At 44.1% G+C, this 21480-nt stretch overlaps 1 protein-coding gene across 3 annotated transcripts in view; it reads left to right on the top strand.

The window, feature by feature from the left end:
- LRRK2 (leucine rich repeat kinase 2) overlaps positions 1-21480 on the top strand; it is a 474491-nt gene that overhangs the window by 361798 nt on the left and 91213 nt on the right. The gene's annotated exons all lie outside the window — the stretch shown is intronic.

Genomic DNA, 21480 nt, shown 5'->3' with positions numbered 1-21480 from the left:
GATTGATAGCAGCGCAGCCATTGGCTCCCGCTGCTGTCAGTCAAATCCAGTGGTGCAGTGCCTTGGGTGGGGCAAGCTGTCCACAAGTGGTTAATCAGAGAAAAATAACTTGTTAATAGGCTTATGATATGGAAGATGGAAAGTTTTCATAAAAATAAGTTTGAGGAGAGTATTTTACGTGCTTTTATCACTCTTTGAGGTGTGTCCTGTCAGGTCTCATTTAGTGTAAGCTGTTTAAAATGTATAAGCATTTTCAGCTAACAATTTAAAGTGTATGTTACCCCAACATTTCATATTTCTAAAGTATCTGTTGTACCATGTACTTGTATTAAAGAGTATCCTGTTCTCTTTGTACTTCATCCTTTGTCCCGCTGCTTTCCTATTTCAAACTGAGCCACACTAGGCATAGAGGTATATCCATCCCAACACTTTCAGTTTTCTAGGTGTGCTGTTCTCCATTGGCCAAGAATTCTGCTGATGCGCCCTGCTGCACAGCCATTCACTAGTGTACGGTTGTTTTTTCATCCTCCACCTCTGTAATTCTCTTATGCAGCTGAGAGCCAAGGTTACGAGAGCACATAAAAAAATAAGGTATTTATAATGTTTACTGAGTACTGTATAAAAGTTTTTTAGGCAGGTGTAAAAAAAATGCTGTCAATTAAGAAAGCTCTCAGAAATGGAAGTGTCAATAGTTTATTTTTATCAAATAAAGCAGTAGTAAAACAAAAAAATGGATTCTGCAGGATAATGTCATAATAGGATTGCATATTATGACAGACTTATCTAAACCCCTTAGTGCCGACCGTACGCATATATGTCTTTAAGGGATCATTACGGTACCGTTTTTCTAGAGCTGGCGGTCGGCTCTTCAGGAAATACAACCTATGCATCTAAAAGCTGCTCGACTGTTATCATGAAGGAGCGAGAGGGGACATCCCCTCCTTCCGTCTCTCTTCTCGGGCCTCCCAACCCACTAGGAGACCGATCCACAATCCGCCACTTCCGCCGGCTAGAGTAAGGCTGGAAGGAAGCCAGAACGGCTTAGTTCCAGTGTCCTTTCCAGTCTACTATATGTAAACATGGAAGTGACGTCACTTCCAGTTTAATCAGGCAATCCGCGGCAAATAAAAATTACTGTATTCAGAATAGCCATTTTTTGCGATCTGCTTACTTTCTTTTAGACCCCTGATCTCTCCATAAAGAGTACCTGTTACTGTCACAAGGGATGTTTACATTCCTTGTGACCGCAATACAAGTGGTCAACTTTATATTTTTTTTAAAAAGACAATGTAAAAGAATAAACTAGAAAAAAGCTACCACAGCAAAAAAAAAATGCATACACAAGTCACGCCTGCTGATGTAAATGGTGTGCAAATCACACGTGAGGTATCACCGTGATCATACGAGCAAGAAAAATAATTCTAGTACTAGACCTCCTCTGTAACTTTAACCTGGTAACCATAATTTTTTTTAAAGGAAAGACTAAAGGATGGAGATTTTTTAGGCATGGTAGTTTTCCGGCATTCCACGAGTGTGCGCAATTTCAAAGCATGATATGTTAGGTATCTATTTACTCGGCATAACATCATATTTCATATTAAAAATTGGACTTTACTGTTAATTTTTTGGGGAAAAAGACACTTTCACGAATTAAAAAAAACAAAAGTTTGAAGGACCGTTGCACAAGTATAGTGTGACATAAAATATTGCAATGATCGCCATTTTATTCTCTAGATTCTCTTCTTAAAAAATATATAGGGGTTCTATGTAATTTTCTAGCAAAAAATCCGGATTTTAACTTGTAAGCAACAAATGTCAGACATAAGCTTAGGCATGAAAGGGTTAAAATGAAGCCCTCATGCGGTGGGCTGTCATCGCTTGGCAGTCTTTCATCTTCACCCGGTCTTCCTTCCAGGTTAGCAGGCTCTGGCTGTTTGAATAGCTGAGCCGCGATGATGTCACTTCTGTGCATGCGCATTGGGGACACGGCCGCAGTGCAGCATCATCAACTACTAAATTAGCTACTAAATGGTTCACGTTTACTTTATCTACTGTACATTATTATAGGTGTACCTGTAGGTATAAATAAAAAAGGTGGACTTTACTGCCACTTTTAACGATCAGTAAAAAAAAAAAAAAAATGAATAGACATTCAAATCAATTCAATATTTGGTATAACCACCCTTTGCCTTTAAACAACATTAAAGGGGTTCATGCATTCTATGCATTAAGGTGAAAAACCTTCTGTAGTGTTGCAGCCCCCCCGAGCCCCCCTTATACATACCTGAGCCCTGTAAGTCCCACGCCAGGAGCGAGCACACCAGCTCTGGCCGGTGTCTCATGTCCTGCAAAACAAACTGCACAATGAAGGTAAGTATGACATTTTTGTTTTCTAAAAAAAAGTGAGAGGGTTTAGTAACCCTTTGAGAACACCATTGATCCCAACACAATCGCCAACACCATGCTTCACTGTTGCCTGCAGACACTCGGTATTGTACCACTCTCCAGCCCTTCCAAAACAAATTGCCTCCTATAGCCAAATATTTTACATTTTGACTCATCAGTCTAGAGCACCTACTATTTTTCTGTACCCCAGTGCCTATGTATTCATGCATAGCTGAGTCACTTAGACTTGTTTCCATGTTGGAGGTAGGGCTTTTTGGCTGCAATTTTTTCACAATGACCACTTCTGGCCAGACTTCTCCAGACAGTAGATGGGTGCACCTGGGCCCCACTGGTTTCTGCCAGTTCTGTGCTGATGGCACTGCTGGACATCTTCCATTGATGATGGGAAGTAAGCATGATGTGTCTTTTATCTGCTGCATTGTTTTCTTAGCCAACCACTGCATCTACGGTCAACATTGCCAATGTCCTCAATGCTGAGAAACACAGGACGATACATACATATTCATCACGCCATACCATCAGGGAGGCGTATGACTGGCCCCATATTTATTCTGCAGAAAGGCAACGACCCCAAACATACATCCAATGTTATTAAGAACTATCTTCAGTGTAAAGAATAACAAGGAGTCCTGGAAGTAATTGTTTGGCCCCCACAGAGCCCTGATCTCAACATCATTGAGTCTGTCTGGGATTACATAAAGAGACCAAAATATTTGAGGCAGCCTATACATTCACATAAGATCTGTGGTTAGTTCTCTAAGGCTGGGTTCATGCTGGTTCACCGTTTCAGGTCTGATTTCAGCCTGAATTTTGGGCTGAATTCGGACCTGAAACAGACCAAAAAAGCACACTTTTCTCTCTCATTCATTAACAGACACACCAGCTCTTCTTGACCTTAGGGTTATGTCACCCCTTTAGGAGAGGACTAGGCAGAAAGTGTTAAAAACAGCAACACTTGCACAGTACCGCTCAGGGGGCAGTCCTACTGGTTATAACCCCTCACACTGCATCTAGCAGCTCAGTTTTTTTCTGCCTAGTGTAGAAGGACCTGGCTCCCATTGGGACAATTATTCCTTGGAATATTTTTCTTTTTTCTGCATTTTTGATTCCTGTGATCTACAATCAACAGCCGGGCTGGGTGACAGGCTGGATAATATAGATCCTTGTAGTCTTCCCAGTCTGGCAATCGAGCGTGACCAGGCCCTAGCTACACGCTGGGTCAGCTTCAACATGCTCCATCTAATCCAGGGGTGGCCGGTGAGCTATATGCTCCGGGGCACGCATATGACCGGGCTCCTGCTGTCTGTGTCACAGTGTGCCATGGCCGCCAGCCACCCCGTACTGCTCGGGTGATGGGTCTGTCTGTGGAATGTGTCCAGCGGTCCCTGCAGGAGGAGTAAGTATGGTTCCACATGTCTCGGCAGGATGGAGCAGCTGGGCATTCCCTGTGAGGTCGACTAGGAGGTCTCCCACTCTCCCTTTCTTCTCTCTTTCCCTTCCCTCCTCCCCATGCTATGGGCTGCTGCTTGACTGGGCACAGGGGGGCTGTGTTGGGAGGGGGGGTCCGCTCATCTAATTCTTGGTTTCTGGGCCATTTTCCTGGGGCCATGGACAGTTTTTTTGTAGCCATAGGCAGTTTTTTGACTTTCAGACATTTTCTAGTAGTTCTGTTGCCATTTTCTTAGCCCCCTTAGACGTTTTTGCTGAGTAGCCTAGCGCTGGGTGCTTGTTTCCTTCTGGAACAGCACTTTCCACACAGACACCTCATGGATGACACAGGGGAGAGCGGACAGCAGCACAGCGCAGTACCTGGGTCAGGGTGTCGAGTCCTGCGGGGGGGTTCCTCAGTCTGTGCAACTAGGAGGGTGGACTTTTTGTGTCACTTGCCTTAGGTCCCTAAGTGTTGACAGGCGAATGTGGATCAGCATGGCGTCAGAAGCTGGAGCTTCTTCCCCAGACATCCCTGTTATTGCAAATGGTTCATCTGCACTCGCGGTGCCTATGGACGCTCTGTCGGCAGTCCTGGAGGCCTTTGTTTCCAGGGGGGAAGTGGTGTGCGAGCGCCAGGGAGTAAAAAACGCCCCCTCGCCCTACCTTCTTCTGGGGAAAGCTCGGATTCAGACTCGGCCCCTGCTGTGACAGGCAGCCCCTGTTCTTACGTATCAGAGGATGCAGACCTGGACCGTTGAGACAGTGTCCGGGTCAGCGCAGGAAAAGGCAAAAAAGGGATACCCTAAAAATGGAGGATACGGCGGGGGCATCTACAGAGGTGTCTGTCCCTTTCGGGTCCCACAAGCCGGCCCTTTTCAGTCCCAAAACACATGGTGGTGTGTTATCCCTTTGAGGAGAGTCTCCTGAAGAAATGGACATATCCGATTGTTGACCCCAAACCCCCCCCCCCCCCCCCCCCGGTATCCAGGTTACATAAGGTAACCACGATTCCAGTGGAAGGGACGCCTGCTTTCAAGGACCCTGCCGACAGAAGGGCCGAGGCGGTTGCCCGGTCCATATTTACCTTGGTGGGGCCAGCATTGTGCTCAGTGTTAGCCATGGCCCTGGTATCGCAGACGCTTACTGAATGGGCTAAATTGTTGCACCGTGAATTGGAGAAGCAACAGGCTTCCCCGGTCTGCGTGGAGCTGGTGGACCAGTTGGTGCAGGACCTTAAGTATGTCTGTGATGCAGCCTTAGATGCGGCCCCCTTTCTCTCTAGAGCCTCAGTATCAGCAGTAGTGCTACGTCGCCTGATTTGGCTGAAATGCTAGTCTGCGGACCAGGCATTTAAGAAAGCACTGGCGGACTTGCCCTTTCAGGGAGAGAACGTTACTGGCGGTAAGAGCACGTTACTCCCTCAGTCCAGAAAATGGAAGGAGCCACGCCATAGGCAAGGGCCCTCCTTTTCCGCTCAGAAGCGGATTTTTTTGTCTGCCCGGGTCAGGAGTTGTCCGACAAGGTGCCTGCTGAGGGACAAAAGCGTCCCTGGTTTCGCAAGCCAAACAAGCCTGCAAGCAAATCTGTTACCGCATGAAGGTTTGCTGTCACCTTCCGGAGTTTGCAGCCCGGTGGACCTCCCTACTTTCCGACCAGTGGGTCTGCGAACTGGTTTTCTCAGGGTACAAAATTGTTTCTTTCTTGTCCGCCAAACAGATTTTTTTCTCTCCAACCTTCATCTTCTGGCTTGGTGGGAGGCCCTGTTTGGGACAGTACAGGACCTGCTGCTGCGCTGGGTGATAGTACCTGTACCGACGCCGGAAAGGTTTCAGGGTTTCTACTCTAATCTGTTTGTAGTCCCAAAGAAGGAAGGGGTCCGCCTGGTCCTGGACCTCAAGGCCCTCAACAGCTTTGTGAAAGTACAAAGGTTCAAGATGGAATCAGTTCGCTCAGTGGTTGCTGCACGCCATCAGGAGGATTTTCTGGCATCCCTGGACATGAAGGACGCATACTTGCATGTCCCCATATGCATCAACCATCAGAGATTTCTGTGATTTTGCGGTCGGGGGTAGGCACTACCAATTTGTAGCTCTCCCTTTTGGCCTGGCTTCGGCAATGAGGGTCTTCACCAAGGTGCCAAGCCTCATGTTGGCTTTGCTAAGGCAGCGAGGGATCGCAATTGTGGGATACCTGGATGACCTCCTTCTGAGGGCAGCTTCTGCCTCAGAATTAAGGGAGGATGTGGCAATCACCAAGCAAACTTTAGTTGGGTACTGAACCTCCAGAAGTCGGTGTTGGTGCCGACTCAAGGCCTGGAGTACCTGGGCTTGCTTCTGGACTCCTCAGAGGTGACAGTCTTCCTCCCCTCGGACAAGCTGCAGACTCTTCCAGCTGCGGTAAAGTTGTTGGTGTTCCCCAGTTGGTCATCGCTGCGTTTTTGCATGTGAGTCCTGGGGCTCATGGTAGACACTTTTGAAGTGGTACCGTATGCTCAATTCCACACTCGAGTCTTGCAAAAGGAGATCCTGTCCAAATGGGACAAATCTCTGTTATCCCTGGTTTGTCAAATTTGAGTGAGCCAGCTAGTCAGGGATTCCCTGCTCTGCTGGCTGTTGTCGCCGGTCCTTAGGTCCGGGAAGTTGTTCCTTCCTCTTCATTGGATGGTGATCACAACGGACGCCAGCCTGATTGGTTGTGGGGGAGTTGGGGCGTACAGTCAGCCCAGGGTCGGTGGACTCAGGAAGAATCCCGCCTGCCAATCAACATGCTGGAACTTCGGACAATCAGGTGGTGCCTCACCACATGGTCACAGAGGCTGCAGGGGCATCCGGTCAGGATCCAACAACGCGGTGGCATATGTCAACCATCAAGGAGGAACAAGGAGCTCGGCTGCAGAACTGGAGGTCACTCACATCCTGCGGTAGGCAGATCGGTGCGTGCCGGCTCTGTTGGCTGTGTACATTCCGGGCGTAGAAAACTGGCAAGCGGGCTTCCTAAGTCAGTTGCTGAACCAAGGGGAATGGTCGCTACATCCGGATGTATTTCGGCTGCTTTGCCTAAGGTGGGGCACACAAGATGTGGATCTCCTGGCTTTCTTGACTCAATCGGAAGGTACAGAGGTTTGTGGCCAGGTCAAAGGATCCCTGGCAGACGCGTTGGTGGCTCCATGGGGACGTGATCGGCTGATTTATGCCTTCCACCCACTCAAACTTATACCATGCCAGCTTCTCAGTGTGGAGGCCGAGGGGATTCCGGTGATTCTGATTGCCCCAGATTGGCCCCGGTGTCCGTGGTACGCCGACATAGTACGAATGGTGGCCGATGTTCCTTGGTGACTACCGATGTGAGAGGACCATTTGTCGCAAGGTCCAATACTGCATACTGCATCCTGCTTTACAGTAACTGGCTTTAACTTCATGGCTGTTGAAATCCAGATGCTAAGGGACCGAGGTCTGTCGGATTCGGTAATATCCATTATGTTGAGGGCACGGAAGTCATCTTTTTGGAAGATTTATCACCGTACATGGAAGGCCTGCATCTCCATGTGTGAGGAGATGGGGTGGTGTCCACTTACATATTCAGTTTCCAGGATCCTGATGTTTTTGCAGCGAGGAGTGGATCAGAAACTTGCATTAACCCTTTCCCGCCAAGCGTACGCAGATCTGCGTACTCGGCTTCCGGGGGTTATACCGGGATGATGCCCGCACCTGCAGGCATCATCCCGGTACCGTTTTTTGCAGCAGGCGATTGGCTATCCAGGCATAACAACCGATGCGGCTAAAAGCCGCTCGGCTGTTATGCCGGAGGAGCGGGAGGGGATGTCCCCCCCTCCCGCCGCCTCTCGCCGCTTTTACCGGTGCTCCCGCTCGATCGGGAGCACCGATTAGTGATCCGACGCCTCCGGCTGCTGGGGAGGAACTGGAACGACGCCGTAATCGGCTTCGTTCCAGTCTCCTCATCGTAAACACGGAAGCGACGTCATGACGTCACTTCCCGTTTACTCGGCTGCCAATGGCGCCGGTTTTAAAAAAATATCCGGTATTCAGAATCGCCGTTTTCGGCGATCTGAATACATTGAAGTGTAAAGGAGGGGTGGGGGGTCTTTTAGACCCCCGATCCCTCCATAAAGAGGACCTGTCACCACCTATTACTGTCACAAGGGATGTTTACATTCCTTGTGACAGCAATAAAAGTGATACTTTTTTTTTTTTTTTTTTTAACAATTTAGTCATTTTAAAAATTTTTTTTAAAAAAAATAAAAAAAAAATGTTTAAAGTGCCCGCCGTCCCCGCGAGCTCGCAAAGCAAAGAAAACGCATACGGAAGTCGCGCCCGCGTATGTAAACGGTGTTCAAATCACACATGTGAGGTATCACCGCGATCGTCAGAGCGAGAGCAATAATTCTAGCACTAGACCTCCTCTGTAACGCTAACCTGGTAACCGTAAAAAAAAATTAAAGCGTCGCCTATTGAGATTTTTAGGTACCGTACTTTGTCGTCAATCTACAAGTGCGCGCAATTATAAAGTGTGACATGTTTGGTATCTATTTACTTGGCGTAACATTATCTTTCACATTACGCAAAAAAATTGGGCTAATTTTACTGTTTTGTTTTGTTTTTTATTCATGAAAGTGTCCCTTTTCCCAAAAAGTTGTGTTTAAAACACCACTGCGCAAATACCGTGTGACATAAAATATTGCAACAATCGCCGTTTTATTCTCTAGAGTCTCTGCTAAAAAAATATATATAATGTTTGGGGGTTCCAAGTTCCAAGTAATTTTCTAGCAAAAAATATGGATTTTAACTTGTAAACACCAAATTCCAAAAATAGGCTTAGTCATGAAAGGGTTAAGCAACATAAAAGGGCAGATATCAGCTTTGGCTGTCTTTTTTCAGCATCCCTTGGCAACTCATTCATTGGTGAGTATGTTTGTTCAGGGGGTTCGACATGTGGCACCTCCGGTTCGACCACCGCTACCTCCTTGGGATTTGATTTTGGTGCTCTCAGTGCTTCCGAAATCGCCATTTGAAAACATTAGGGCGATTCCCTTATTGACACACTCTAAGAAAGTTGTCTTTCTAGTGGCCATTAAATCTGCCAGGAGGGTTTCGGAGTTGGCAGCCTTGTCTTGCAAGTCTCACTACTTCGATTAAGTGGTTTTAGTGTTGCGCAAATGGGGGAATACAAGAAAGGAGGGGAAAGGGAGGGAGGGGGAAAGGGGGGAGAAAGAGAGGGAAGGAGAAAAGAAAAAGGGGAAGGGGAAGAAAGGGCAGGGAGGGGGAAGGGGAACAGATGAGTATGCAGGTAAAGGATAAAAGGGTAAAGGTCAAAAAGTGTTTGTGTAAAATTATATGTGTCTGGGTGTGCACAAATCCTTGTTCGGTACGTGCTAAACTAGAATAAATGTTAGAGAGTGGCAATCAAATATAGATTCTGATAGAGTGCCATACAAATAAAAACTCACAGTAATGGATGAATGCCTGAAACAATAGACATACAAATCGTGGGTGCTGTGCAAAACTGCAATAAAATATGCTGACAATAAATGAATATATAACCTAAGGTGATAGTCCAAAATATATGACTAAAAGTGTACAGTGAGAATAATCACATAAGCACAATCCAATGTGACATGCCAAGTGGAAAAAACACAGATATCAATCAATCCAATATAACAAAATGCATGTTCCATGCGGTGTTTATAAAGTGCCAAGTGAAAAAATACAGATAACAATCAATCCAATATAACAAAATGCATGTTCCATGCTGTGTTTATAAAGTGCAAATAGTGCTAGCAGCAAAAAAACGTTACAACACAAGTTTTATACCACGAGGATACAAATGCTGCAGTATTACATACAAGAGGTTGAATTGGCCCTCTAGTGGCAGAAGTCTATACCACTTGGTTATTGTGCACAGAGAAGTAAAGGAGAAGTTTATTGGGATCATCTTTATTTTGCCTGATTATTCCTTCTTTGAGGTGAGAGTTCTGAGAGCCTGATATTTTGGAACATTTGGTCCTGTTCTTTCTCAAGTTTTTTCATCATACACCTACACTTATTGGTGTATTTATTTATGAGTTTTCCATTGACTCTTGTTTTTCACATTTATATATATCATCCATTTTTTCAGTGGCACGATTTGCGCAGGACTCTTTATTTTTATTTATTTTTGATACTTGCTTTTTAGCAGGTTTTATGGTAGCAGCTTCAGCCTTAATTGGCCACAATCTTTCACCCATTAAGGCTTGATTCACACTAACGCGTTTTTTGATGCATTTTGCAGAAATGCAGGGAAATTTTTTAAAATGGGTTCCTATGGAACATGTTCATATCAATGCCTTTTTGTCAATGGACCTGCATCAAAAACGTAAGTACCGCGTTTTTACTGTGATTTTGCCGCGATTTGCGTTTTTTTTTCATTTATTTTCTCACCGTATATAGCTGGTTGCTAAGCAACCACAGTGTAAAAAAAGAAAACCGCAAAAACGCAGGTAAGCAACATGCATAGATGTGAATCGATATAAGGGATTTATATGTATTGCACCTACTCCATAAGTGCTTGTGTATTTGGAAGGGCTGTATATATATATATATATATATATATATATATATATATATATATATATATATAAAAATAAAAATGTCATACAGTATCTCTCAAAAGTGAGTACACCCTCACATTTTTGTAAATATTTTATAATCTTTTCATGTGTCAACACTGAAGAAATGCCATTTTGCTACAATGTAAACTACTGAGTGTACAGCTTGTATAACAGTGTAAATTTGCTGTCCCCTCAAAATAACTCAACACACAGCCATTCATTTCTAAACTGCTGTCAACAAAAGTGAGTACACCCCTAATGTTCAAATCGGGCCCAATTAGCCATTTCCCTCTCTGGTGTCATGTAACTCGTTACAAGGTCTCGGTATGAATGGGGAGCAGGTGTGTTAAATTTTGTGTTATCGGATGTTTTTTTTTTTTTTTTTTTTTGTAAGAAAAGGCTTCTGTCTTGTCACTCTACCCCATAGCCCAGACATATGACGGATATAGGAGATTGTTGTCACATGTACCACACAGCCAGTACTTGCCAGATATTCCTGCAGCTCCTTTAATGTTGCTGTAGGCCTCTTGGCAGCCTCTCTAACCAGTTTTCCTCTAGTCTATTCATACATTTTGGAGGGACATCCAGTTTTTGGTAATGTCACTGTTGTGCCATATTTTATCCAGTCATACCCAAGACTGAGTGCTGTAATAAAATCAAAAGGTTCTTCAACAAAGTATTAGTTTAAAGTGGTTGTAAACCCTTACAAACCACTTTGACCTACAGGTAAGCCTTAATTTAGGCTTACCTGTAGGTCCAAGAAATATCTCCCAAACCTATACGGTTTAGGAGATATTTGCCCGAAGACGCCGTAGACAGCGGCGCGCAGGCGCACTGAGCGTGGCATCTTTGATGACGAAGATGCCGCACATCTCGGCTCCTGTGCGCATGCGCGGGAGTGACGTCATCGCGGCTTCTCTGAATGACAGCGGCGGAGCTGCGAGACCCCACCGAGAAGATGCATGCACCGGACTACAGGGGACAGCGGTGACTTTGCTGGCTCCTGTGTCAGGTAAGTGACACATAATGGGCTACTATGCGATCCATAGTAGTCCATTATGCTTTGCCTTTGCAGGGAATGAAAGAGGAAGTAAACTCATCAGGGTTTACTTCCTCTTTAAGGGTGTGCACACTAATGCATATTTTATTTTTTTATTTTTATTTCCCTCCACCTTAAAGATTTCAGTTTGTTCATCAACTGAGTTGTATAGTTTATAGGTCTCATTAAAGGTGGAAAAAGTTCTGAAATTATTTATCTTTGTCTCATTTTTTTAACATCACAGAAACCTGACATTTTAACAGGGGTCGGTAGACTTTGTATATCCATTGTGTGTATGTGTGTGTTTATATACAGTTAGGTCCATATATACAGTTGTGGGAAATGTTGGCATTTATATTGAAAATATAACTAATCATGCCAAAAAACTGTCCTTTATTCAAGGATAGTGATCACATGAAGTCATTTATTATCACATTTTTTATCACAGTTTTTGGCTCCTTTTAAAATGATCATGATAACATAAATCACCCAAATGGCCTTGATCAAATGTTTACATACCCTGGAATGTTTGGCCTTAGTACAGACACAGAAGGTGGCACATCCAGGTTAAAATGGCAATTAACTGTTAATTTCTCACATTTTGTGGCTTTTTAAATCACAATTAGTGTCTGTGTATAAATAGTCAATGAGTTTGTTAGCTCTCACTTGGATGTCAGTACTGTTTAATCCTTTATTAAGAAGTGGAAAATTCAAGGCTCTTTTGATACCAAGTCAAGGTCTGATAGACCAAGAAAGATTACAGCCACAACTAGCAGAAGAATTGCCCAGGATACAAAGAAAAACCTACAGTTAAGCACAATTCAACGATACTTGAACAAAAAAGAGCTGCATGGTTGAGCTGCCAGAAGGAAGCCTTTACTGCTCCAATGCCACAAAAAAGACAGATGAGGCATGTCAAGGTGTTTTTGGGCATATTGTAACCACGCTTTTTTGTGGAACTTGTACAGTAAAGGCTTCTTTCTGGCAACTTGACCATGCAGCTCTTTTTTGTTCAAGTATCATTGTATTGTGCTCCTTAGAAACAACCACACCATCTTTTTCCAGAGCAGCCTGTATTTTTCCTGAGGTTACCCTTTCTTTATATCCCGAACAATTCCTGTGGCAGTTGTAACTGAAATATTTCTAGATCTATCTTACCTTGGCTTGGTATCAAGAGATCCCCAAATTTTCCACTTCTTATTAAATGATTCAACAGTACTGACTGGCATATTCAAGGCTTCGGATATATTTTTTATATCCTTTTCCATCTTTGTAAAGTTTCATCACCTTGTTATGGAGGTCTTTTGACTGTTCTTTTCTGCTCCCTATGGCTTAGTATCTAGCCTGCTTAGTGCATCAATGTGAGAGCTAACAAACTCATTGACTATTTATACACTAATTGCGATTTAAAAAGACAAATGTGGGAAATTAAACATTAATAGCAATTTTTACCTGTGTGTGCCACTTTCTGTGTCTGTACCAAGGCCAAACATTGCAGGGTATGTTAACTATTGATCAGGGCCATTTGGGTGATTTCTGTTATTATGATTTTAAAAGGGGCCAAAAAACTATGTGATGATAAATGGCTTCATGTGATCACTGTCCTTGAATAAATGCCAACATTTCACACTTTCAACTGTATTTAGACACAGGCACCATTTTCATACTTTTGCTCTGTATGCCACCAGAATAAAAATAAAATGAAGCAATCCAAATAAATTTGAAGTGCACACTTTTAGCTTTAATTCAAGGGGTTGAACATAAATGTCGAGAAGCTGCAACCATTTTTATACACAGTACCCCCATTTTCAGGGGCTCAAATGCAATTGGACAAATGAATGTGATCATAAATAAAATGTTAAATTTTAATATGTTGTTGAGAATCTTTTACTGGCAATGACTGCCTGAAGTCTGGAACCTATGAACATTACCAAAGACTGTGTTTCTTCCTCTCTGATGCTATGCCAGGCTCTAACTGCAGCTGTCTTCAGTTGTTCTTTGTGCTTCTTTCTGCCTTTAGTTTTGCCTTCAGCAAGTGAAATGCATGGGAATTGGGTTGAGATCAGGTGATTGACTCGACCATTGCAGAATATTCCACTTCTTTTCCTTCAAAAGCTCCTGGGTTGCTTTTTCAGTGAGTTTTGGATCATTGTTGGGCTCACAGTGTGTCTAAACTGCAGAATTCACCTGGCTGATTCTGTCTTCTGTCACATAATCAATAAACACCAATGACCCAGTGCCACTGGAAGCCATGCTTGGCCATGCCATCACACTGCCTCCACCATGTTTTTCAGATGACATGTGCTTTGGATCATGAGCTGTTCCAAGCCTTCTCCACACATTTTTTTCTTCCTGTCATTCTGGTACAGATTAATCTTGGTTTCATCCATCCAAAGAATGCTTTTCCAGAACTAGTCTGGCTTTTTTAGATGTTTTTTTGGCAGTGTCTAATCTGGCTTTTCTATTCTTCAGGCTTACGAATGGTTTGCACCTTGTGGTGAACCCTCTGTATTTGCTTTTTTGAAGTCTTCCCTTGACTGTAGACTTTGACAATGATATGCCCTTGTCTGGATGTTGTGAATGGGTTTTACTTTACCGTAGAGGTGATCCTGCAATCATCCACCACTATTGTCTTCCATAGACGTTCAGGCCTTTTTTTTTTTTTATTGCTACTCATCAGGCAAGGATATTGTCCAGCCTCCCCAGACACCCCACATGGGAACACCCTTGTCCGTCAGTGAGATTATTTTTATTTATGAAGAATAAAGTAAGGTAATACAGAAACAAGAAATAAAGTATATTAAGAGTGTGAGTAACGAGACACCTGTTGGAAATGGAGGTAATATAACATATGGCCCTTCTTTTGTTGTCGGTAAAACATACTAAAATAATCTTACAGGGTACTTATGAAGGTAGATAAGGTGCCCTTGAAGGGATGAGGGAAAGAGCGAGGGAGAGAGAGAGAGAGAGAAAAAAGGGGCGGGGAAGAAAGGTCGAAAGAGGACAGAGATAGGATAGTCACCATATGTTAGATATTATGACAGTATATGGACTGGATCATGGTAAGGTCAGATTGTACAAGTTATCATACTTTGTGCATTTTTAATTGGATAGCCAAATGTCCCATTTAGTTCTAAATGGCATTAGCTTAAGGTCGGTGATTGCCAGCAATTTCTCAATTTCACACTGATGGTTGAGAGTTAAGATGGTATCAGTAGGAGATGGAGGGTCCGTTGTGTTCCATAGTCTTGTGATTGTAAGTTTTGCTGCAAAAGTTGTATAACTACTACTCGTAAATTGGGGGGAAATTTGTGGATATTTAGATAGATGTAATATGGCTAATTCAAGATTGGGATCTACCCGTTGGTTGCGTATATCCGAAATTGTAGAGAAGATTTTGTTCCAGAAGGATCGTACAGATCTACACGACCAAAGGATGTGGTATAGTGTGCCAGGTTCTCCGCAATTCTGCCAGCAGAGGGCTGAGTGAGAGGGATATAATTTAGAGAGTTTTTACGGAGTGTGGTACCAAGAGTGTATAACCTTCTGGAACTTTTCCCAGTGATTTACACATCTGGTTGATGAGTAGGTAGTGGAAAAAGCTTTATTCCAGCAGATGTCTGTAAAAGTTTTGCCTAGGGTTTTTTCCCATTTGACAATAGTGGTAGCCTTGGAGAAGGAGTTTTGACCATTATAAAGATTGTAAAATAATGTGATTCCTTTTATTGGAGAAGTAGGTTCCTGGAAGAATGTATATATTGAGCTGGTAGCTCTAAATATAAGGGTAAAGAGTGTTTCAGCAGAACGGATCAGATTTGTAAGTAGGGGAAATATGCTGAAGGAGGCAGATTAAATTGGGTGGACAAATAGTCAAAGTTGTGGAGGAAAGTGTTCTGATATCGTTTTTTTAAAATGGTAAAGCCATTGGAAGTCCAATGAGTTAGGTTAAAGCCAGGTAGGAAGTGCTGGAGCACTGATAGTGGAGTAGAAAGTTTGCAGAGTGACCCACTAGGTGATGGGGATCTCCAACCATAATTTGGCAGAGATTTGGACTGTTGGGATAAGGGAGGTTGGTATTGGGGCTCCCATTTTCATGGCATTGAGTGCTAATTTAAGATCTTTTTGCAGAATAGCAGTGGATTCCATGAGGGTCCAAGATTTATGTTCGGAGGGGGTCCACCAATATTTAATCTGGTCCATTACACATGCTTTATAGTAGGCTAGGACATTGGGGACTCTCATTCCTCCCTGTCTTCTACGTTTTAGCATAATAGTGAGGGAGCACCTAGAAGGTTTGTGGTTCCAGATGTATTGCTTAAAAAGCTTTTGTACAGAGTAGAGGAAGGTATTTGGCAGTGGAATTATTAGGCTACGAAATAAGTAGAGGAGCTTAGGAAGGATCAGCATTTTTAGAGATATACACCACCACTCAAAGGCAGGTCCTGGGAACTCAGAGATAATTGATCCAGGTGAAGGGATCCGGGTGCGAGCCACAACATGCAGTGCTTACTCATAGCTGGTGCCAGCTATGAGTAAGCACTAGCTTTAGTGCGAAATGCGTCAACTGTTAGCATCTTTTGCTGTGATGTCATTTGCTGTGTCCCTAAATATTATTTGAATAAAGCATCATTTTAGCTTTGGAGTGCGCCTGTCCAGAGTTCTGTCATTATCCACATTATCAGCATTTTTAGAGTTGCTATTCTCCTTATTCTCCTTGCCGTTGATAATTCTTGCGATTTTAGATGGGATAGTTGCTGGGGTAGCGATTCTAAAAAGGGCTTAACGTTGTTTTTATAAAGTTGTGAGGAGTGTGGAGTCAGTTGAACTCCCAGAAAGGACAGAGAGCGAGGAGACCATTTTAAATTGCATAGAATTTGGGATTTGGTGGCATTTAATTTATAATAAGATACTGCACTAAATTCGGTTAGGATTTTCATTGTCTCAGATAATGATGTCTTTAGGATTGGAGATCATGAGCATGACATTGTCTGGGAAGAGACTCATTTTATGTTCTTCACCCGCTATGGAGATTCCTGTAATGTTAGGTTGAGACCTAATGCTCTCTGCCAATGGTTCCTGTGCCCTGTCTTGTTTGGAAGTTTGAGGTAAGAACGATGGCTGATGGGGTGGAGTAAAGGAATAAGACAACTGTGCGTTTTAAAGGGGGCTATTGAGGCCCTTCGAATTTAAGGACATAAGGTTTATAGGCTTAGTAGGAATCGGTTATTTGCTGATATGTTGTGTAGTGCACTTAGATTTCAACAATAAAAATGACAAAGACAGAGTTACCTGTAAGGAGGAGGCTTAAGAGTCTGACAAGTAGATCCGTGGTTGGTAGTGGAGTGTGAGTAGCTCGGAGTTGTCACGATGAGTAGCAAAACGTTGATGCCATTGTTGAGCGTCTATTGCAAGATCAGGGAACCTGGTCCATTCAATATAGGTGATGTATCATAGGTGGTGACTGGAGAAGTAAGAATAAGAAACGGGGACAACGGGTCCATAAAAAAAAAACTGTCAAAATGCAGGTACAATGGGCAGTCAGAGCTGCTGTGGTACCCGGGGGTAATCAGCCAGTAGTGCAGTGCACTAGGTATCAGAAGGGAGATACAACTGAGTGATTGGACTCCTTGTCTCACACTACTGAGGACCTTGTGATGGTAGGGAGAGGCTCAGCTGGGGATTTAGGTCCATTCTGTTTCCAGACGTTCTGGGGAGGGTTGAGCAGGTAGTTGTGCATGCAGAGGAAGCAGTTGCCATTGCTTGAAAAGTCACATGCCCTTTTCCTCAGTGTATATTGGGAATATTTTGCCATTTCATGTGACAAGTAGTAATGTGGGGAATCCCCAGCGGTATACTACACTGTTGTTGCGCAGAGTTTGTTGGTTCGCTGCTGTTTGTTGAGATATAACTGTATATAATGAGATACCAGTAAACTCATCTGGCACTACATGGTTTTGTTTAGCCACCGCCATTACTCGTTCTTTTACATGGTAGTGGTGGAATACGCGCCAGGGTATCCCCGGGTGCCGTGTCAGGTAGAAATTTTAGTTTAGGGATGCGGTGGGCCCTAGTTTAGGGATGCGGTGGGCCCTGTCAATGCATAATTCAGTATCAGTCAGAGAAGGTATGAGAGCATTCCTTTGGACAAAGTTCGTTAGGTGAAATTGATTTGGGTATTCCTCTTAATTTAATATAGTTCTGCCTCGAGCAGTCTTCTAAATCCACAATTTTATTTTGGAGGCATTGTATCTCAGAATCCTGATCAGTATATGCGTCAACAAGATCGCTATGTGAGATCCGCCATTTTGGATTCTAGATGCTGAATTTGGGTCCGAGAAATCATTAATAATGATCTCCTGAGGGACAGAAGCATGTTCTTCATAGTGCTTTCTGACATGTTTTGGTCTGAGGCTGGGAATGCTTCTATCAGAGGCTCAGTGTGTTTCCTCTGTGTTTCCTCTGTTTCCTCTGTGTTTCCTCTGTGTTTCCTCTGTGTGGAGGCTTGTGACAAGACATGCTGAAGCCCAGGAGAGAGCTCATCTTCCTACGCTGCCTGGTTTTAGCTAGGCTGCACATAGTGGGGGTAGAGGGGGGTGAGATCTCTCCCATCTTAGTTTGAGAATTTGTGACGTGACTCACTGTGTGCTGGCCGTGAGGGGAGCGGAGCGCATCTCTGGAGCTGGGGCCGGTGCCATCTTGGCTGTCTCACGGTCCGGCCATGAGATAGAAGTCCGTGAGTCTTTGGGGCTGTTTAAGCTGTTTCCGTCTCTTGGACATCTCTTCTGCAGGTGATCGTCAGTTCCGTGAGATGTTTGGGGTCCTGGGGACCTCTCCCATAGTGCTCTGTGTAGATTATACTAGCGTGAGGCAGCGGGAGCCATTTCCTCTGCCGGCCGGACACCTTTTTATGTTGCTGAGCTCACCAGTGCTTTATTCTTTCCTCAGAATGTACCAAACTGTTGATTTGGCCACTCCTAATGTTGCTGCTATATCTATGATGGATTTGTTTTGTTTCTGAAGCCTTACAGGGGCCGTTTCACCAAAAAGTTTGCAATTACAAATGTTAAGGCATATTCTCATGCTTATTTCTTTTGTATTGGTATGACACAAAAAGTGGAGAAACAAAGAGCCAAATCTGACATTTCATGCTAAACTCCATAAATCGACTGGACAAAATTGTTGGCACCTTCTCAAAATTGTAAGAAATAATTGCATTCCAAGTTTGTGATGCTCCTGTCATTTGTAATTAAACTCGCCTATATCAATTAACAGGTGCTCACAATATAGAGGTCACACTGGCAACCAGTTTAAAGGTAGAAATTGATTCGCCCACTGAGCATGGAGAAGAGAAAGAGCAGCAAAGAATTTACTAAGGATTTTACAACAAAAATTGTGGAAAAGCATGGACAATCTTAAGGTTACAAGTCCATCTCCAGAGATTTTATTGTTCCTGTGTCCATTGTGCGCAACATTGTCAAGAAGTTGACAACCCATGGCACTGTAGCTAATGTCCCTGGACGTGGACAAAAGAGAAAAATCAAAGATTACTACGAAGGATTGTTCAAATGATGGAGAAAGAACCTCGATCAACTTCCAGACAAATTCAAGCTGACCTTCAGGCACAGGGTACAACTGTCAGCTCGCACTATACGTCGCCATCTGAATGAAAAGGGACGCTATGGTAGGAGACTTAGGAGGACCCCACTGCTAACACAGAAAAATAAAAAAGCCAGATTGGAGTCTGGCAAAACTTACCTAAAGAAGTCAAAATCCTTTTGGGAGAATGTGCTCTGGGTAGACAAAACAAAATTACAGCTTTTTGGTAAAGCCCATCATTCTACTGTTTTCTGAAAAAGAAATTAGGCCTTTAAGGAAAGTAATACAGTCAAACATAGTGGAGGTTCACTAATGTTTTGGGGCTGCTTTGCTGCTTCAGGTTCTGGATGTGTTGACCCCGTGTTCATGGCATTATAAAATCTAAAGACTGACAAAGAATTCTGGGGTGCAATGTTGTGCCAAGTGTCAGAAAGGTGGGTCTCCGTCAGAGGTCATGGGTTTTACAGCATGTCCCAGAGCACATGTCAAAAAGCACCCAGAAATTTTTTAAGACGAAGTGTTTTAGAGTACTTAACTGGCCAGCAATGAGTCCAGATCTAAATCCCATAGAGCACATGCGGAGAGATCTCAAAACAGCAGTTATGAAAAGGAACCCTACCAATCTGAGAGACCTGAAGCAGTTGGCAAAAAAAGAGTGGTCCAATATTCCAGTAGAGCAGTGTAAGAAAATCAGGAAGCGACTGATTTCAGTTATTTTTTAATATTAAATTGAGGGTGCCAATAATTTTGTCCAGTCCATTTTTGGAGTTTTGCATGGAATGTGTCAGATTTGGCTTTTTGTTTCCCCACTTGTTGTGTCATAGCAATACAAACAAAAGAAATAAACATTAGGGCATGGCCAAGCGATAGAGGAGTGAGGACATGTTCTCCCTCAGCTCCGCTCTCACCGCAGCTTCTCTCGGCTATACAGGGGCAAACCTGACTGTGACCGGCTCTAACCATGTCACAACGATCGTGTCCACTCTCCTAGCCTCCGAGGACCGTCCGGACAAAGCAGGGCCCGCTGGACATGTACTTCCCACAGACCCACAGGTCTGGGAACGGAAGTCCCAAGTAGGCGCCAGAGAATAAGACAACACGCGTCTCCAGCACCTGAGATGGCAGCATCCCTGGTCCCATAGCTGCGGTTGGTGAGTGACTCTGCATCCCCAGGCTCACTGTCCCCACTAGAGCAAGGCCCTGACTCTACAGACCTGCTGGGGGATGGTAATCTTAAGTGCCATATATGGTCTCTCCCCACTAGAGAAGGCCTGGAGCGCTTCACAGGCAGGATATCATTCCATCCCTGGTAGGAGTATTTAGGGAAATACTTGGACTTCGGGACACTACCCCGGCAGAAATCGATCGGCCCACAGTGCTCTGAAGCCACTTTCACAGATTCTTGAGTCCCCACGAGACATTATCTGTAAGTTCCATAAGTATACGCTGAAAGATTGCATTATGCGGAACAAACCATACTTTGATTTTGATGGAGCAAAATTGTTTTTCTACCAAGATCTTTCTAGGCTCACTCTTATGCAATGCAGAGCTTTGCATCCCTTGCTAACGGCCTTTCAAGATGCAGGCCTTGCCTACAGCTGGGGTTTCCCCTTTAGCCTACAAGTGCTGAAAGAGGGGTGACAAGTTACACTACACAGTAAAGATGATTTACCACACTTCCACTCTGCTTTGCAACTCGGAGACATGGACTTTCCAGACTGGAGGGGAGACCTGGATTTACCTGCTTTTTCCCTCCCCTAGCCATGGCAAACCGCAACAGGCAAAGGTCAATCTAGGGGCAACAGACACCACACTACCAGTGCCTCTCCTTCCCCTGCTACCACCAGAGACTGCCCTCTCTCCCTGGGCCTAACCAAACCACCTCTAGCCTCGATGGTCTAGCAGGGAGTCCCTGGTCTCAAACTCAGGTTTCACTACTGGGACAGTGCTGCTGTTGTTTCTCTCTTTTCTAGATGTTAGACTCTGGACATGAACAATTGGTGTCCCCTGTCTGATTACTAATACCCTGTAGAGGCAATGGGAGAGGAGTGGGTTCTTCACATTCCCCATGCTGGCTTCTGTTCCCCCAGTAGGCCTACCAACATTTGGTGTAAACAGGGCCCTCCCTGTAGTAAGGGGTCAGGCTCACTGACTAATTATATAGCAGGCTGGCTAGACTCTACCTGCTATGATGGGTTGTATTTCCTGACCTGTTTAACTGCGTTGATTTTTATGTTAATATGTTTTGGGTTTTTTTCTCTCTCCTTTTCTCTTTTCTTCTCTGCTCCCTCCCTTGTCTCCACTCGGGGTACTCTAAGGCACGCTACTCACCGCATTGCTCACGCCATGATGAGTGGTGCTCCCCCACTTTGACGGTATCCGTGGGCTCTCATGACGTTTGTTA

Source organism: Lithobates pipiens, unplaced genomic scaffold (genome assembly GCF_037356315.1).
Source record: "Lithobates pipiens isolate NorthernLeopardFrog02 unplaced genomic scaffold, aLitPip1_a1.2 Scaffold_8, whole genome shotgun sequence".
NCBI classification, from domain to species: Eukaryota; Metazoa; Chordata; class Amphibia; order Anura; family Ranidae; genus Lithobates; species Lithobates pipiens.
This window is presented reverse-complemented; position numbering and strand designations above follow the sequence as displayed.